Source organism: Salmo salar, chromosome 08 (assembly GCF_965601325.2).
Source record: "Salmo salar chromosome 08, fSalSal1, whole genome shotgun sequence".
NCBI lineage: Eukaryota > Metazoa > Chordata > Actinopteri > Salmoniformes > Salmonidae > Salmo > Salmo salar.
Window position 1 is genome coordinate 1,295,001 of NC_138298.1, and position 12,500 is coordinate 1,307,500.

General features: G+C 41.5%; 26 non-coding genes across 26 annotated transcripts in view; all 26 read left to right on the forward strand.

Moving 5' to 3' along the window:
• Window positions 1–45: 45 nt before the first annotated feature.
• LOC145851216 (5S ribosomal RNA) lies at window positions 46–164 on the forward strand. Its single transcript, XR_014373066.1, has one exon. It is a non-coding gene; the product is annotated as a 5S ribosomal RNA (ribosomal RNA).
• Window positions 165–573: 409 nt separating this feature from the next.
• Window positions 574–692, forward strand: LOC145854042 (5S ribosomal RNA). Its single transcript, XR_014374927.1, has one exon. It is a non-coding gene; the product is annotated as a 5S ribosomal RNA (ribosomal RNA).
• A 409-nt stretch (window positions 693–1,101) lies between these two features.
• Window positions 1,102–1,220, forward strand: LOC145885189 (5S ribosomal RNA). Its single transcript, XR_014396770.1, has one exon. It is a non-coding gene; the product is annotated as a 5S ribosomal RNA (ribosomal RNA).
• A 409-nt stretch (window positions 1,221–1,629) lies between these two features.
• On the forward strand, window positions 1,630–1,748 carry LOC145884537 (5S ribosomal RNA). Its single transcript, XR_014396115.1, has one exon. It is a non-coding gene; the product is annotated as a 5S ribosomal RNA (ribosomal RNA).
• A 139-nt stretch (window positions 1,749–1,887) lies between these two features.
• On the forward strand, window positions 1,888–2,006 carry LOC145881573 (5S ribosomal RNA). The gene has a single exon (XR_014393146.1). It is a non-coding gene; the product is annotated as a 5S ribosomal RNA (ribosomal RNA).
• Window positions 2,007–2,415: 409 nt separating this feature from the next.
• On the forward strand, window positions 2,416–2,534 carry LOC145851217 (5S ribosomal RNA). Its single transcript, XR_014373067.1, has one exon. It is a non-coding gene; the product is annotated as a 5S ribosomal RNA (ribosomal RNA).
• Window positions 2,535–2,943: 409 nt separating this feature from the next.
• LOC145851218 (5S ribosomal RNA) lies at window positions 2,944–3,062 on the forward strand. Its single transcript, XR_014373068.1, has one exon. It is a non-coding gene; the product is annotated as a 5S ribosomal RNA (ribosomal RNA).
• A 409-nt stretch (window positions 3,063–3,471) lies between these two features.
• On the forward strand, window positions 3,472–3,590 carry LOC145851219 (5S ribosomal RNA). Its single transcript, XR_014373069.1, has one exon. It is a non-coding gene; the product is annotated as a 5S ribosomal RNA (ribosomal RNA).
• A 409-nt stretch (window positions 3,591–3,999) lies between these two features.
• On the forward strand, window positions 4,000–4,118 carry LOC145851220 (5S ribosomal RNA). Its single transcript, XR_014373070.1, has one exon. It is a non-coding gene; the product is annotated as a 5S ribosomal RNA (ribosomal RNA).
• Window positions 4,119–4,527: 409 nt separating this feature from the next.
• On the forward strand, window positions 4,528–4,646 carry LOC145851221 (5S ribosomal RNA). Its single transcript, XR_014373071.1, has one exon. It is a non-coding gene; the product is annotated as a 5S ribosomal RNA (ribosomal RNA).
• Window positions 4,647–5,055: 409 nt separating this feature from the next.
• LOC145851222 (5S ribosomal RNA) lies at window positions 5,056–5,174 on the forward strand. Its single transcript, XR_014373072.1, has one exon. It is a non-coding gene; the product is annotated as a 5S ribosomal RNA (ribosomal RNA).
• Window positions 5,175–5,583: 409 nt separating this feature from the next.
• On the forward strand, window positions 5,584–5,702 carry LOC145851223 (5S ribosomal RNA). The gene has a single exon (XR_014373073.1). It is a non-coding gene; the product is annotated as a 5S ribosomal RNA (ribosomal RNA).
• Window positions 5,703–6,111: 409 nt separating this feature from the next.
• LOC145851224 (5S ribosomal RNA) lies at window positions 6,112–6,230 on the forward strand. Its single transcript, XR_014373074.1, has one exon. It is a non-coding gene; the product is annotated as a 5S ribosomal RNA (ribosomal RNA).
• Window positions 6,231–6,639: 409 nt separating this feature from the next.
• On the forward strand, window positions 6,640–6,758 carry LOC145851225 (5S ribosomal RNA). The gene has a single exon (XR_014373075.1). It is a non-coding gene; the product is annotated as a 5S ribosomal RNA (ribosomal RNA).
• Window positions 6,759–7,167: 409 nt separating this feature from the next.
• Window positions 7,168–7,286, forward strand: LOC145854043 (5S ribosomal RNA). The gene has a single exon (XR_014374928.1). It is a non-coding gene; the product is annotated as a 5S ribosomal RNA (ribosomal RNA).
• A 409-nt stretch (window positions 7,287–7,695) lies between these two features.
• LOC145882432 (5S ribosomal RNA) lies at window positions 7,696–7,814 on the forward strand. The gene has a single exon (XR_014394000.1). It is a non-coding gene; the product is annotated as a 5S ribosomal RNA (ribosomal RNA).
• A 139-nt stretch (window positions 7,815–7,953) lies between these two features.
• LOC145886629 (5S ribosomal RNA) lies at window positions 7,954–8,072 on the forward strand. Its single transcript, XR_014398214.1, has one exon. It is a non-coding gene; the product is annotated as a 5S ribosomal RNA (ribosomal RNA).
• A 409-nt stretch (window positions 8,073–8,481) lies between these two features.
• On the forward strand, window positions 8,482–8,600 carry LOC145851227 (5S ribosomal RNA). The gene has a single exon (XR_014373077.1). It is a non-coding gene; the product is annotated as a 5S ribosomal RNA (ribosomal RNA).
• Window positions 8,601–9,009: 409 nt separating this feature from the next.
• On the forward strand, window positions 9,010–9,128 carry LOC145851228 (5S ribosomal RNA). The gene has a single exon (XR_014373078.1). It is a non-coding gene; the product is annotated as a 5S ribosomal RNA (ribosomal RNA).
• Window positions 9,129–9,537: 409 nt separating this feature from the next.
• On the forward strand, window positions 9,538–9,656 carry LOC145851229 (5S ribosomal RNA). Its single transcript, XR_014373079.1, has one exon. It is a non-coding gene; the product is annotated as a 5S ribosomal RNA (ribosomal RNA).
• Window positions 9,657–10,065: 409 nt separating this feature from the next.
• LOC145851230 (5S ribosomal RNA) lies at window positions 10,066–10,184 on the forward strand. The gene has a single exon (XR_014373080.1). It is a non-coding gene; the product is annotated as a 5S ribosomal RNA (ribosomal RNA).
• Window positions 10,185–10,593: 409 nt separating this feature from the next.
• LOC145854044 (5S ribosomal RNA) lies at window positions 10,594–10,712 on the forward strand. Its single transcript, XR_014374929.1, has one exon. It is a non-coding gene; the product is annotated as a 5S ribosomal RNA (ribosomal RNA).
• A 409-nt stretch (window positions 10,713–11,121) lies between these two features.
• Window positions 11,122–11,240, forward strand: LOC145882433 (5S ribosomal RNA). Its single transcript, XR_014394001.1, has one exon. It is a non-coding gene; the product is annotated as a 5S ribosomal RNA (ribosomal RNA).
• Window positions 11,241–11,649: 409 nt separating this feature from the next.
• On the forward strand, window positions 11,650–11,768 carry LOC145882434 (5S ribosomal RNA). The gene has a single exon (XR_014394002.1). It is a non-coding gene; the product is annotated as a 5S ribosomal RNA (ribosomal RNA).
• Window positions 11,769–12,177: 409 nt separating this feature from the next.
• LOC145884454 (5S ribosomal RNA) lies at window positions 12,178–12,296 on the forward strand. Its single transcript, XR_014396032.1, has one exon. It is a non-coding gene; the product is annotated as a 5S ribosomal RNA (ribosomal RNA).
• Window positions 12,297–12,435: 139 nt separating this feature from the next.
• The window catches only part of LOC145886630 (5S ribosomal RNA), a 119-nt gene continuing 54 nt past the window's right edge, over window positions 12,436–12,500 (forward strand). Inside the window, exon 1 of the ribosomal RNA XR_014398215.1 lies at window positions 12,436–12,500. This exon is cut by the window's right edge and continues 54 nt beyond it. This is a non-coding gene — a ribosomal RNA (5S ribosomal RNA).

Here is a 12,500-nt window from a genome sequence, read left to right on the forward strand (position 1 = left end):
CACACTCACTTTGACTATATATGTTGTAGCAAGAGATTGTTTCTCGCATACGGCCATACCAGCCTGGGTACGCCCGATCTCGTCTGATTTCGGAAGCGAAGCAGGGTCGGGCCTGGTTAGTACTTGGATGGGAGACCGCCTGGGAATACCAGGTGCTGTAAGCATTTTGTCCACGAGGGTGTGCCCCTGCACTATTTCATCAGCAACACTGCCTTGTAGTAAGCATTTAATGATGAATTGACTAAATGCAGCTTCCTGCCTTTTTAATAGGATCAAATTTCCTTGTGTTTTCAATTAGCATCTGCCTTGTATTTATAAGACAAACAAGAATATTGTTGCTGAATGCAGCTTGTGTGTGCTTTGTGCTCCTTTGCCCTGTTCAAATGATGAAAGGAAATAAAGTTTGTATTTTATCCAACTACCTGTGCTAAAAAGTGATGGGAACAGTGTTTATAATTTCTTCTACTTTTTCAGTGACACAAAGTTCAAGCTGCTTATCTAATTGGTGAAAATGCAATGTCTGTTTATCAGACTCATTTTGACTATATATGTTGTAGCAAGAGATTGTTTCTCGCTTACGGCCATACCAGCCTGGGTACGCCCGATCTCGTCTGATCTCGGAAGCTAAGCAGGGTCGGGCCTGGTTAGTACTTGGATGGGAGACCGCCTGGGAATACCAGGTGCTGTAAGCATTTTGTCCACGAGGGTGTGCCCCTGCACTATTTCATCAGCAACACTGCCTTGTAGTAAGCATTTAATGATGAATTGACTAAATGCAGCGTCCTGCCTTTTTAATAGGATCAAATTTCCTTGTGTTTTCAATTAGCATCTGCCTTGTATTTATAAGACAAACAAGAATATTGTTGCTGAATGCAGCTTGTGTGTGCTTTGTGCTCCTTTGCCCTGTTCAAATGATGAAAGGAAATAAAGTTTGTATTTTATCCAACTACCTGTGCTAAAAAGTGATGGGAACAGTGTTTATAATTTCTTCTACTTTTTCAGTGACACAAAGTTCAAGCTGCTTATCTAATTGGTGAAAATGCAATGTCTGTTTATCAGACTCATTTTGACTATATATGTTGTAGCAAGAGATTGTTTCTCGCTTACGGCCATACCAGCCTGGGTACGCCCGATCTCGTCTGATCTCGGAAGCTAAGCAGGGTCGGGCCTGGTTACTACTTGGATGGGAGACCGCCTGGGAATACCAGGTGCTGTAAGCATTTTGTCCACGAGGGTGTGCCCCTGCACTATTTCATCAGCAACACTGCCTTGTAGTAAGCATTTAATGATGAATTGACTAAATGCAGCTTCCTGCCTTTTTAATAGGATCAAATTTCCTTGTGTTTTCAATTAGCATCTGCCTTGTATTTATAAGACAAACAAGAATATTGTTGCTGAATGCAGCTTGTGTGTGCTTTGTGCTCCTTTGCCCTGTTCAAATGATGAAAGGAAATAAAGTTTGTATTTTATCCAACTACCTGTGCTAAAAAGTGATGGGAACAGTGTTTGTAATTTCTTCTACTTTTTCAGTGACACAAAGTTCAAGCTGCTTATCTAATTGGTGAAAATGCAATGTCTGTTTATCACACTCACTTTGACTATATATGTTGTAGCAAGAGATTGTTTCTCGCTTACGGCCATACCAGCCTGGGTACGCCCGATCTCGTCTGATCTCGGAAGCTAAGCAGGGTCGGGCCTGGTTAGTACTTGGATGGGAGACCGCCTGGGAATAGCAGGTGCTGTAAGCATTTTGTCCACGAGGGGGTGCTCTTGCACTATTTCATCAGCAACACTGCCTTGTATTAAGCATTTAATGATGAATTGACTAAATGTCTGTTTTATCAGACTCACTTTGACTATATATGTTGTAGCAAGAGATTGTTTCTCGCTTACGGCCATACCATCCTGGGTACGCCCGATCTCGTCTGATCTCGGAAGCTAAGCAGGGTCGGGTCTGGTTAGTACTTGGATGGGAGACCGCCTGGGAATACCAGGTGCTGTAAGCATTTTGTCCACGAGGGTGTGCCCCTGCACTATTTCATCAGCAACACTGCCTTGTAGTAAGCATTTAATGATGAATTGACTAAATGCAGCTTCCTGCCTTTTTAATAGGATCAAATTTCCTTGTGTTTTCAATTAGCATCTGCCTTGTATTTATAAGACAAACAAGAATATTGTTGCTGAATGCAGCTTGTGTGTGCTTTGTGCTCCTTTGCCCTGTTCAAATGATGAAAGGAAATAAAGTTTGTATTTTATCCAACTACCTGTGCTAAAAAGTGATGGGAACAGTGTTTGTAATTTCTTCTACTTTTTCAGTGACACAAAGTTCAAGCTGCTTATCTAATTGGTGAAAATGCAATGTCTGTTTATCACACTCACTTTGACTATATATGTTGTAGCAAGAGATTGTTTCTCGCATACGGCCATACCAGCCTGGGTACGCCCGATCTCGTCTGATTTCGGAAGCGAAGCAGGGTCGGGCCTGGTTAGTACTTGGATGGGAGACCGCCTGGGAATACCAGGTGCTGTAAGCATTTTGTCCACGAGGGTGTGCCCCTGCACTATTTCATCAGCAACACTGCCTTGTAGTAAGCATTTAATGATGAATTGACTAAATGCAGCTTCCTGCCTTTTTAATAGGATCAAATTTCCTTGTGTTTTCAATTAGCATCTGCCTTGTATTTATAAGACAAACAAGAATATTGTTGCTGAATGCAGCTTGTGTGTGCTTTGTGCTCCTTTGCCCTGTTCAAATGATGAAAGGAAATAAAGTTTGTATTTTATCCAACTACCTGTGCTAAAAAGTGATGGGAACTGTGTTTATAATTTCTTCTACTTTTTCAGTGACACAAAGTTCAAGCTGCTTATCTAATTGGTGAAAATGCAATGTCTGTTTATCACACTCACTTTGACTATATATGTTGTAGCAAGAGATTGTTTCTCGCATACGGCCATACCAGCCTGGGTACGCCCGATCTCGTCTGATTTCGGAAGCGAAGCAGGGTCGGGCCTGGTTAGTACTTGGATGGGAGACCGCCTGGGAATACCAGGTGCTGTAAGCATTTTGTCCACGAGGGTGTGCCCCTGCACTATTTCATCAGCAACACTGCCTTGTAGTAAGCATTTAATGATGAATTGACTAAATGCAGCTTCCTGCCTTTTTAATAGGATCAAATTTCCTTGTGTTTTCAATTAGCATCTGCCTTGTATTTATAAGACAAACAAGAATATTGTTGCTGAATGCAGCTTGTGTGTGCTTTGTGCTCCTTTGCCCTGTTCAAATGATGAAAGGAAATAAAGTTTGTATTTTATCCAACTACCTGTGCTAAAAAGTGATGGGAACAGTGTTTATAATTTCTTCTACTTTTTCAGTGACACAAAGTTCAAGCTGCTTATCTAATTGGTGAAAATGCAATGTCTGTTTATCACACTCACTTTGACTATATATGTTGTAGCAAGAGATTGTTTCTCGCATACGGCCATACCAGCCTGGGTACGCCCGATCTCGTCTGATTTCGGAAGCGAAGCAGGGTCGGGCCTGGTTAGTACTTGGATGGGAGACCGCCTGGGAATACCAGGTGCTGTAAGCATTTTGTCCACGAGGGTGTGCCCCTGCACTATTTCATCAGCAACACTGCCTTGTAGTAAGCATTTAATGATGAATTGACTAAATGCAGCTTCCTGCCTTTTTAATAGGATCAAATTTCCTTGTGTTTTCAATTAGCATCTGCCTTGTATTTATAAGACAAACAAGAATATTGTTGCTGAATGCAGCTTGTGTGTGCTTTGTGCTCCTTTGCCCTGTTCAAATGATGAAAGGAAATAAAGTTTGTATTTTATCCAACTACCTGTGCTAAAAAGTGATGGGAACTGTGTTTATAATTTCTTCTACTTTTTCAGTGACACAAAGTTCAAGCTGCTTATCTAATTGGTGAAAATGCAATGTCTGTTTATCACACTCACTTTGACTATATATGTTGTAGCAAGAGATTGTTTCTCGCATACGGCCATACCAGCCTGGGTACGCCCGATCTCGTCTGATTTCGGAAGCGAAGCAGGGTCGGGCCTGGTTAGTACTTGGATGGGAGACCGCCTGGGAATACCAGGTGCTGTAAGCATTTTGTCCACGAGGGTGTGCCCCTGCACTATTTCATCAGCAACACTGCCTTGTAGTAAGCATTTAATGATGAATTGACTAAATGCAGCTTCCTGCCTTTTTAATAGGATCAAATTTCCTTGTGTTTTCAATTAGCATCTGCCTTGTATTTATAAGACAAACAAGAATATTGTTGCTGAATGCAGCTTGTGTGTGCTTTGTGCTCCTTTGCCCTGTTCAAATGATGAAAGGAAATAAAGTTTGTATTTTATCCAACTACCTGTGCTAAAAAGTGATGGGAACAGTGTTTATAATTTCTTCTACTTTTTCAGTGACACAAAGTTCAAGCTGCTTATCTAATTGGTGAAAATGCAATGTCTGTTTATCACACTCACTTTGACTATATATGTTGTAGCAAGAGATTGTTTCTCGCATACGGCCATACCAGCCTGGGTACGCCCGATCTCGTCTGATTTCGGAAGCGAAGCAGGGTCGGGCCTGGTTAGTACTTGGATGGGAGACCGCCTGGGAATACCAGGTGCTGTAAGCATTTTGTCCACGAGGGTGTGCCCCTGCACTATTTCATCAGCAACACTGCCTTGTAGTAAGCATTTAATGATGAATTGACTAAATGCAGCTTCCTGCCTTTTTAATAGGATCAAATTTCCTTGTGTTTTCAATTAGCATCTGCCTTGTATTTATAAGACAAACAAGAATATTGTTGCTGAATGCAGCTTGTGTGTGCTTTGTGCTCCTTTGCCCTGTTCAAATGATGAAAGGAAATAAAGTTTGTATTTTATCCAACTACCTGTGCTAAAAAGTGATGGGAACTGTGTTTATAATTTCTTCTACTTTTTCAGTGACACAAAGTTCAAGCTGCTTATCTAATTGGTGAAAATGCAATGTCTGTTTATCACACTCACTTTGACTATATATGTTGTAGCAAGAGATTGTTTCTCGCATACGGCCATACCAGCCTGGGTACGCCCGATCTCGTCTGATTTCGGAAGCGAAGCAGGGTCGGGCCTGGTTAGTACTTGGATGGGAGACCGCCTGGGAATACCAGGTGCTGTAAGCATTTTGTCCACGAGGGTGTGCCCCTGCAATATTTCATCAGCAACACTGCCTTGTAGTAAGCATTTAATGATGAATTGACTAAATGCAGCTTCCTGCCTTTTTAATAGGATCAAATTTCCTTGTGTTTTCAATTAGCATCTGCCTTGTATTTATAAGACAAACAAGAATATTGTTGCTGAATGCAGCTTGTGTGTGCTTTGTGCTCCTTTGCCCTGTTCAAATGATGAAAGGAAATAAAGTTTGTATTTTATCCAACTACCTGTGCTAAAAAGTGATGGGAACTGTGTTTATAATTTCTTCTACTTTTTCAGTGACACAAAGTTCAAGCTGCTTATCTAATTGGTGAAAATGCAATGTCTGTTTATCACACTCACTTTGACTATATATGTTGTAGCAAGAGATTGTTTCTCGCATACGGCCATACCAGCCTGGGTACGCCCGATCTCGTCTGATTTCGGAAGCGAAGCAGGGTCGGGCCTGGTTAGTACTTGGATGGGAGACCGCCTGGGAATACCAGGTGCTGTAAGCATTTTGTCCACGAGGGTGTGCCCCTGCACTATTTCATCAGCAACACTGCCTTGTAGTAAGCATTTAATGATGAATTGACTAAATGCAGCTTCCTGCCTTTTTAATAGGATCAAATTTCCTTGTGTTTTCAATTAGCATCTGCCTTGTATTTATAAGACAAACAAGAATATTGTTGCTGAATGCAGCTTGTGTGTGCTTTGTGCTCCTTTGCCCTGTTCAAATGATGAAAGGAAATAAAGTTTGTATTTTATCCAACTACCTGTGCTAAAAAGTGATGGGAACAGTGTTTATAATTTCTTCTACTTTTTCAGTGACACAAAGTTCAAGCTGCTTATCTAATTGGTGAAAATGCAATGTCTGTTTATCACACTCACTTTGACTATATATGTTGTAGCAAGAGATTGTTTCTCGCATACGGCCATACCAGCCTGGGTACGCCCGATCTCGTCTGATTTCGGAAGCGAAGCAGGGTCGGGCCTGGTTAGTACTTGGATGGGAGACCGCCTGGGAATACCAGGTGCTGTAAGCATTTTGTCCACGAGGGTGTGCCCCTGCACTATTTCATCAGCAACACTGCCTTGTAGTAAGCATTTAATGATGAATTGACTAAATGCAGCTTCCTGCCTTTTTAATAGGATCAAATTTCCTTGTGTTTTCAATTAGCATCTGCCTTGTATTTATAAGACAAACAAGAATATTGTTGCTGAATGCAGCTTGTGTGTGCTTTGTGCTCCTTTGCCCTGTTCAAATGATGAAAGGAAATAAAGTTTGTATTTTATCCAACTACCTGTGCTAAAAAGTGATGGGAACTGTGTTTATAATTTCTTCTACTTTTTCAGTGACACAAAGTTCAAGCTGCTTATCTAATTGGTGAAAATGCAATGTCTGTTTATCACACTCACTTTGACTATATATGTTGTAGCAAGAGATTGTTTCTCGCATACGGCCATACCAGCCTGGGTACGCCCGATCTCGTCTGATTTCGGAAGCGAAGCAGGGTCGGGCCTGGTTAGTACTTGGATGGGAGACCGCCTGGGAATACCAGGTGCTGTAAGCATTTTGTCCACGAGGGTGTGCCCCTGCACTATTTCATCAGCAACACTGCCTTGTAGTAAGCATTTAATGATGAATTGACTAAATGCAGCTTCCTGCCTTTTTAATAGGATCAAATTTCCTTGTGTTTTCAATTAGCATCTGCCTTGTATTTATAAGACAAACAAGAATATTGTTGCTGAATGCAGCTTGTGTGTGCTTTGTGCTCCTTTGCCCTGTTCAAATGATGAAAGGAAATAAAGTTTGTATTTTATCCAACTACCTGTGCTAAAAAGTGATGGGAACAGTGTTTATAATTTCTTCTACTTTTTCAGTGACACAAAGTTCAAGCTGCTTATCTAATTGGTGAAAATGCAATGTCTGTTTATCAGACTCATTTTGACTATATATGTTGTAGCAAGAGATTGTTTCTCGCTTACGGCCATACCAGCCTGGGTACGCCCGATCTCGTCTGATCTCGGAAGCTAAGCAGGGTCGGGCCTGGTTAGTACTTGGATGGGAGACCGCCTGGGAATACCAGGTGCTGTAAGCATTTTGTCCACGAGGGTGTGCCCCTGCACTATTTCATCAGCAACACTGCCTTGTAGTAAGCATTTAATGATGAATTGACTAAATGCAGCTTCCTGCCTTTTTAATAGGATCAAATTTCCTTGTGTTTTCAATTAGCATCTGCCTTGTATTTATAAGACAAACAAGAATATTGTTGCTGAATGCAGCTTGTGTGTGCTTTGTGCTCCTTTGCCCTGTTCAAATGATGAAAGGAAATAAAGTTTGTATTTTATCCAACTACCTGTGCTAAAAAGTGATGGGAACAGTGTTTGTAATTTCTTCTACTTTTTCAGTGACACAAAGTTCAAGCTGCTTATCTAATTGGTGAAAATGCAATGTCTGTTTATCACACTCACTTTGACTATATATGTTGTAGCAAGAGATTGTTTCTCGCTTACGGCCATACCAGCCTGGGTACGCCCGATCTCGTCTGATCTCGGAAGCGAAGCAGGGTCGGGCCTGGTTAGTACTTGGATGGGAGACCGCCTGGGAATACCAGGTGCTGTAAGCATTTTGTCCACGAGGGGGTGCTCTTGCACTATTTCATCAGCAACACTGCCTTGTATTAAGCATTTAATGATGAATTGACTAAATGTCTGTTTTATCAGACTCACTTTGACTATATATGTTGTAGCAAGAGATTGTTTCTCGCTTACGGCCATACCAGCCTGGGTACGCCCGATCTTGTCTGATCTCGGAAGCGAAGCAGGGTCGGGCCTGGTTAGTACTTGGATGGGAGACCGCCTGGGAATACCAGGTGCTGTAAGCATTTTGTCCACGAGGGTGTGCCCCTGCACTATTTCATCAGCAACACTGCCTTGTAGTAAGCATTTAATGATGAATTGACTAAATGCAGCTTCCTGCCTTTTTAATAGGATCAAATTTCCTTGTGTTTTCAATTAGCATCTGCCTTGTATTTATAAGACAAACAAGAATATTGTTGCTGAATGCAGCTTGTGTGTGCTTTGTGCTCCTTTGCCCTGTTCAAATGATGAAAGGAAATAAAGTTTGTATTTTATCCAACTACCTGTGCTAAAAAGTGATGGGAACAGTGTTTATAATTTCTTCTACTTTTTCAGTGACACAAAGTTCAAGCTGCTTATCTAATTGGTGAAAATGCAATGTCTGTTTATCACACTCACTTTGACTATATATGTTGTAGCAAGAGATTGTTTCTCGCATACGGCCATACCAGCCTGGGTACGCCCGATCTCGTCTGATTTCGGAAGCGAAGCAGGGTCGGGCCTGGTTAGTACTTGGATGGGAGACCGCCTGGGAATACCAGGTGCTGTAAGCATTTTGTCCACGAGGGTGTGCCCCTGCACTATTTCATCAGCAACACTGCCTTGTAGTAAGCATTTAATGATGAATTGACTAAATGCAGCTTCCTGCCTTTTTAATAGGATCAAATTTCCTTGTGTTTTCAATTAGCATCTGCCTTGTATTTATAAGACAAACAAGAATATTGTTGCTGAATGCAGCTTGTGTGTGCTTTGTGCTCCTTTGCCCTGTTCAAATGATGAAAGGAAATAAAGTTTGTATTTTATCCAACTACCTGTGCTAAAAAGTGATGGGAACTGTGTTTATAATTTCTTCTACTTTTTCAGTGACACAAAGTTCAAGCTGCTTATCTAATTGGTGAAAATGCAATGTCTGTTTATCACACTCACTTTGACTATATATGTTGTAGCAAGAGATTGTTTCTCGCATACGGCCATACCAGCCTGGGTACGCCCGATCTCGTCTGATTTCGGAAGCGAAGCAGGGTCGGGCCTGGTTAGTACTTGGATGGGAGACCGCCTGGGAATACCAGGTGCTGTAAGCATTTTGTCCACGAGGGTGTGCCCCTGCACTATTTCATCAGCAACACTGCCTTGTAGTAAGCATTTAATGATGAATTGACTAAATGCAGCTTCCTGCCTTTTTAATAGGATCAAATTTCCTTGTGTTTTCAATTAGCATCTGCCTTGTATTTATAAGACAAACAAGAATATTGTTGCTGAATGCAGCTTGTGTGTGCTTTGTGCTCCTTTGCCCTGTTCAAATGATGAAAGGAAATAAAGTTTGTATTTTATCCAACTACCTGTGCTAAAAAGTGATGGGAACAGTGTTTGTAATTTCTTCTACTTTTTCAGTGACACAAAGTTCAAGCTGCTTATCTAATTGGTGAAAATGCAATGTCTGTTTATCACACTCACTTTGACTATATATGTTGTAGCAAGAGATTGTTTCTCGCATACGGCCATACCAGCCTGGGTACGCCCGATCTCGTCTGATTTCGGAAGCGAAGCAGGGTCGGGCCTGGTTAGTACTTGGATGGGAGACCGCCTGGGAATACCAGGTGCTGTAAGCATTTTGTCCACGAGGGTGTGCCCCTGCACTATTTCATCAGCAACACTGCCTTGTAGTAAGCATTTAATGATGAATTGACTAAATGCAGCTTCCTGCCTTTTTAATAGGATCAAATTTCCTTGTGTTTTCAATTAGCATCTGCCTTGTATTTATAAGACAAACAAGAATATTGTTGCTGAATGCAGCTTGTGTGTGCTTTGTGCTCCTTTGCCCTGTTCAAATGATGAAAGGAAATAAAGTTTGTATTTTATCCAACTACCTGTGCTAAAAAGTGATGGGAACTGTGTTTATAATTTCTTCTACTTTTTCAGTGACACAAAGTTCAAGCTGCTTATCTAATTGGTGAAAATGCAATGTCTGTTTATCACACTCACTTTGACTATATATGTTGTAGCAAGAGATTGTTTCTCGCATACGGCCATACCAGCCTGGGTACGCCCGATCTCGTCTGATTTCGGAAGCGAAGCAGGGTCGGGCCTGGTTAGTACTTGGATGGGAGACCGCCTGGGAATACCAGGTGCTGTAAGCATTTTGTCCACGAGGGTGTGCCCCTGCACTATTTCATCAGCAACACTGCCTTGTAGTAAGCATTTAATGATGAATTGACTAAATGCAGCTTCCTGCCTTTTTAATAGGATCAAATTTCCTTGTGTTTTCAATTAGCATCTGCCTTGTATTTATAAGACAAACAAGAATATTGTTGCTGAATGCAGCTTGTGTGTGCTTTGTGCTCCTTTGCCCTGTTCAAATGATGAAAGGAAATAAAGTTTGTATTTTATCCAACTACCTGTGCTAAAAAGTGATGGGAACAGTGTTTATAATTTCTTCTACTTTTTCAGTGACACAAAGTTCAAGCTGCTTATCTAATTGGTGAAAATGCAATGTCTGTTTATCAGACTCATTTTGACTATATATGTTGTAGCAAGAGATTGTTTCTCGCTTACGGCCATACCAGCCTGGGTACGCCCGATCTCGTCTGATCTCGGAAGCTAAGCAGGGTCGGGCCTGGTTAGTACTTGGATGGGAGACCGCCTGGGAATACCAGGTGCTGTAAGCATTTTGTCCACGAGGGTGTGCCCCTGCACTATTTCATCAGCAACACTGCCTTGTAGTAAGCATTTAATGATGAATTGACTAAATGCAGCTTCCTGCATTTTTAATAGCATCAAATTTCCTTGTGTTTTCAATTAGCATCTGCCTTGTATTTATAAGACAAACAAGAATATTGTTGCTGAATGCAGCTTGTGTGTGCTTTGTGCTCCTTTGCCCTGTTCAAATGATGAAAGGAAATAAAGTTTGTATTTTATCCAACTACCTGTGCTAAAAAGTGATGGGAACAGTGTTTGTAATTTCTTCTACTTTTTCAGTGACACAAAGTTCAAGCTGCTTATCTAATTGGTGAAAATGCAATGTCTGTTTATCACACTCACTTTGACTATATATGTTGTAGCAAGAGATTGTTTCTCGCTTACGGCCATACCAGCCTGGGTACGCCCGATCTCGTCTGATCTCGGAAGCGAAGCAGGGTCGGGCCTGGTTAGTACTTGGATGGGAGACCGCCTGGGAATACCAGGTGCTGTAAGCATTTTGTCCACGAGGGTGTGCCCCTGCACTATTTCATCAGCAACACTGCCTTGTAGTAAGCATTTAATGATGAATTGACTAAATGCAGCTTCCTGCCTTTTTAATAGGATCAAATTTCCTTGTGTTTTCAATTAGCATCTGCCTTGTATTTATAAGACAAACAAGAATATTGTTGCTGAATGCAGCTTGTGTGTGCTTTGTGCTCCTTTGCCCTGTTCAAATGATGAAAGGAAATAAAGTTTGTATTTTATCCAACTACCTGTGCTAAAAAGTGATGGGAACAGTGTTTGTAATTTCTTCTACTTTTTCAGTGACACAAAGTTCAAGCTGCTTATCTAATTGGTGAAAATGCAATGTCTGTTTATCACACTCACTTTGACTATATATGTTGTAGCAAGAGATTGTTTCTCGCTTACGGCCATACCAGCCTGGGTACGCCCGATCTCGTCTGATCTCGGAAGCGAAGCAGGGTCGGGCCTGGTTAGTACTTGGATGGGAGACCGCCTGGGAATACCAGGTGCTGTAAGCATTTTGTCCACGAGGGTGTGCCCCTGCACTATTTCATCAGCAACACTGCCTTGTAGTAAGCATTTAATGATGAATTGACTAAATGCAGCTTCCTGCATTTTTAATAGCATCAAATTTCCTTGTGTTTTCAATTAGCATCTGCCTTGTATTTATAAGACAAACAAGAATATTGTTGCTGAATGCAGCTTGTGTGTGCTTTGTGCTCCTTTGCCCTGTTCAAATGATGAAAGGAAATAAAGTTTGTATTTTATCCAACTACCTGTGCTAAAAAGTGATGGGAACAGTGTTTATAATTTCTTCTACTTTTTCAGTGACACAAAGTTCAAGCTGCTTATCTAATTGGTGAAAATGCAATGTCTGTTTATCAGACTCATTTTGACTATATATGTTGTAGCAAGAGATTGTTTCTCGCTTACGGCCATACCAGCCTGGGTACGCCCGATCTCGTCTGATCTCGGAAGCTAAGCAGGGTCGGGTCTGGTTAGTACTTGGATGGGAGACCGCCTGGGAATACCAGGTGCTGTAAGCATTTTGTCCACGAGGGGGTGCTCTTGCACTATTTCATCAGCAACACTGCCTTGTATTAAGCATTTAATGATGAATTGACTAAATGTCTGTTTTATCAGACTCACTTTGACTATATATGTTGTAGCAAGAGATTGTTTCTCGCTTACGGCCATACCAGCCTGGGTACGCCCGATCTTGTCTGATCTCGGAAGCGAAGCAGGGTCGG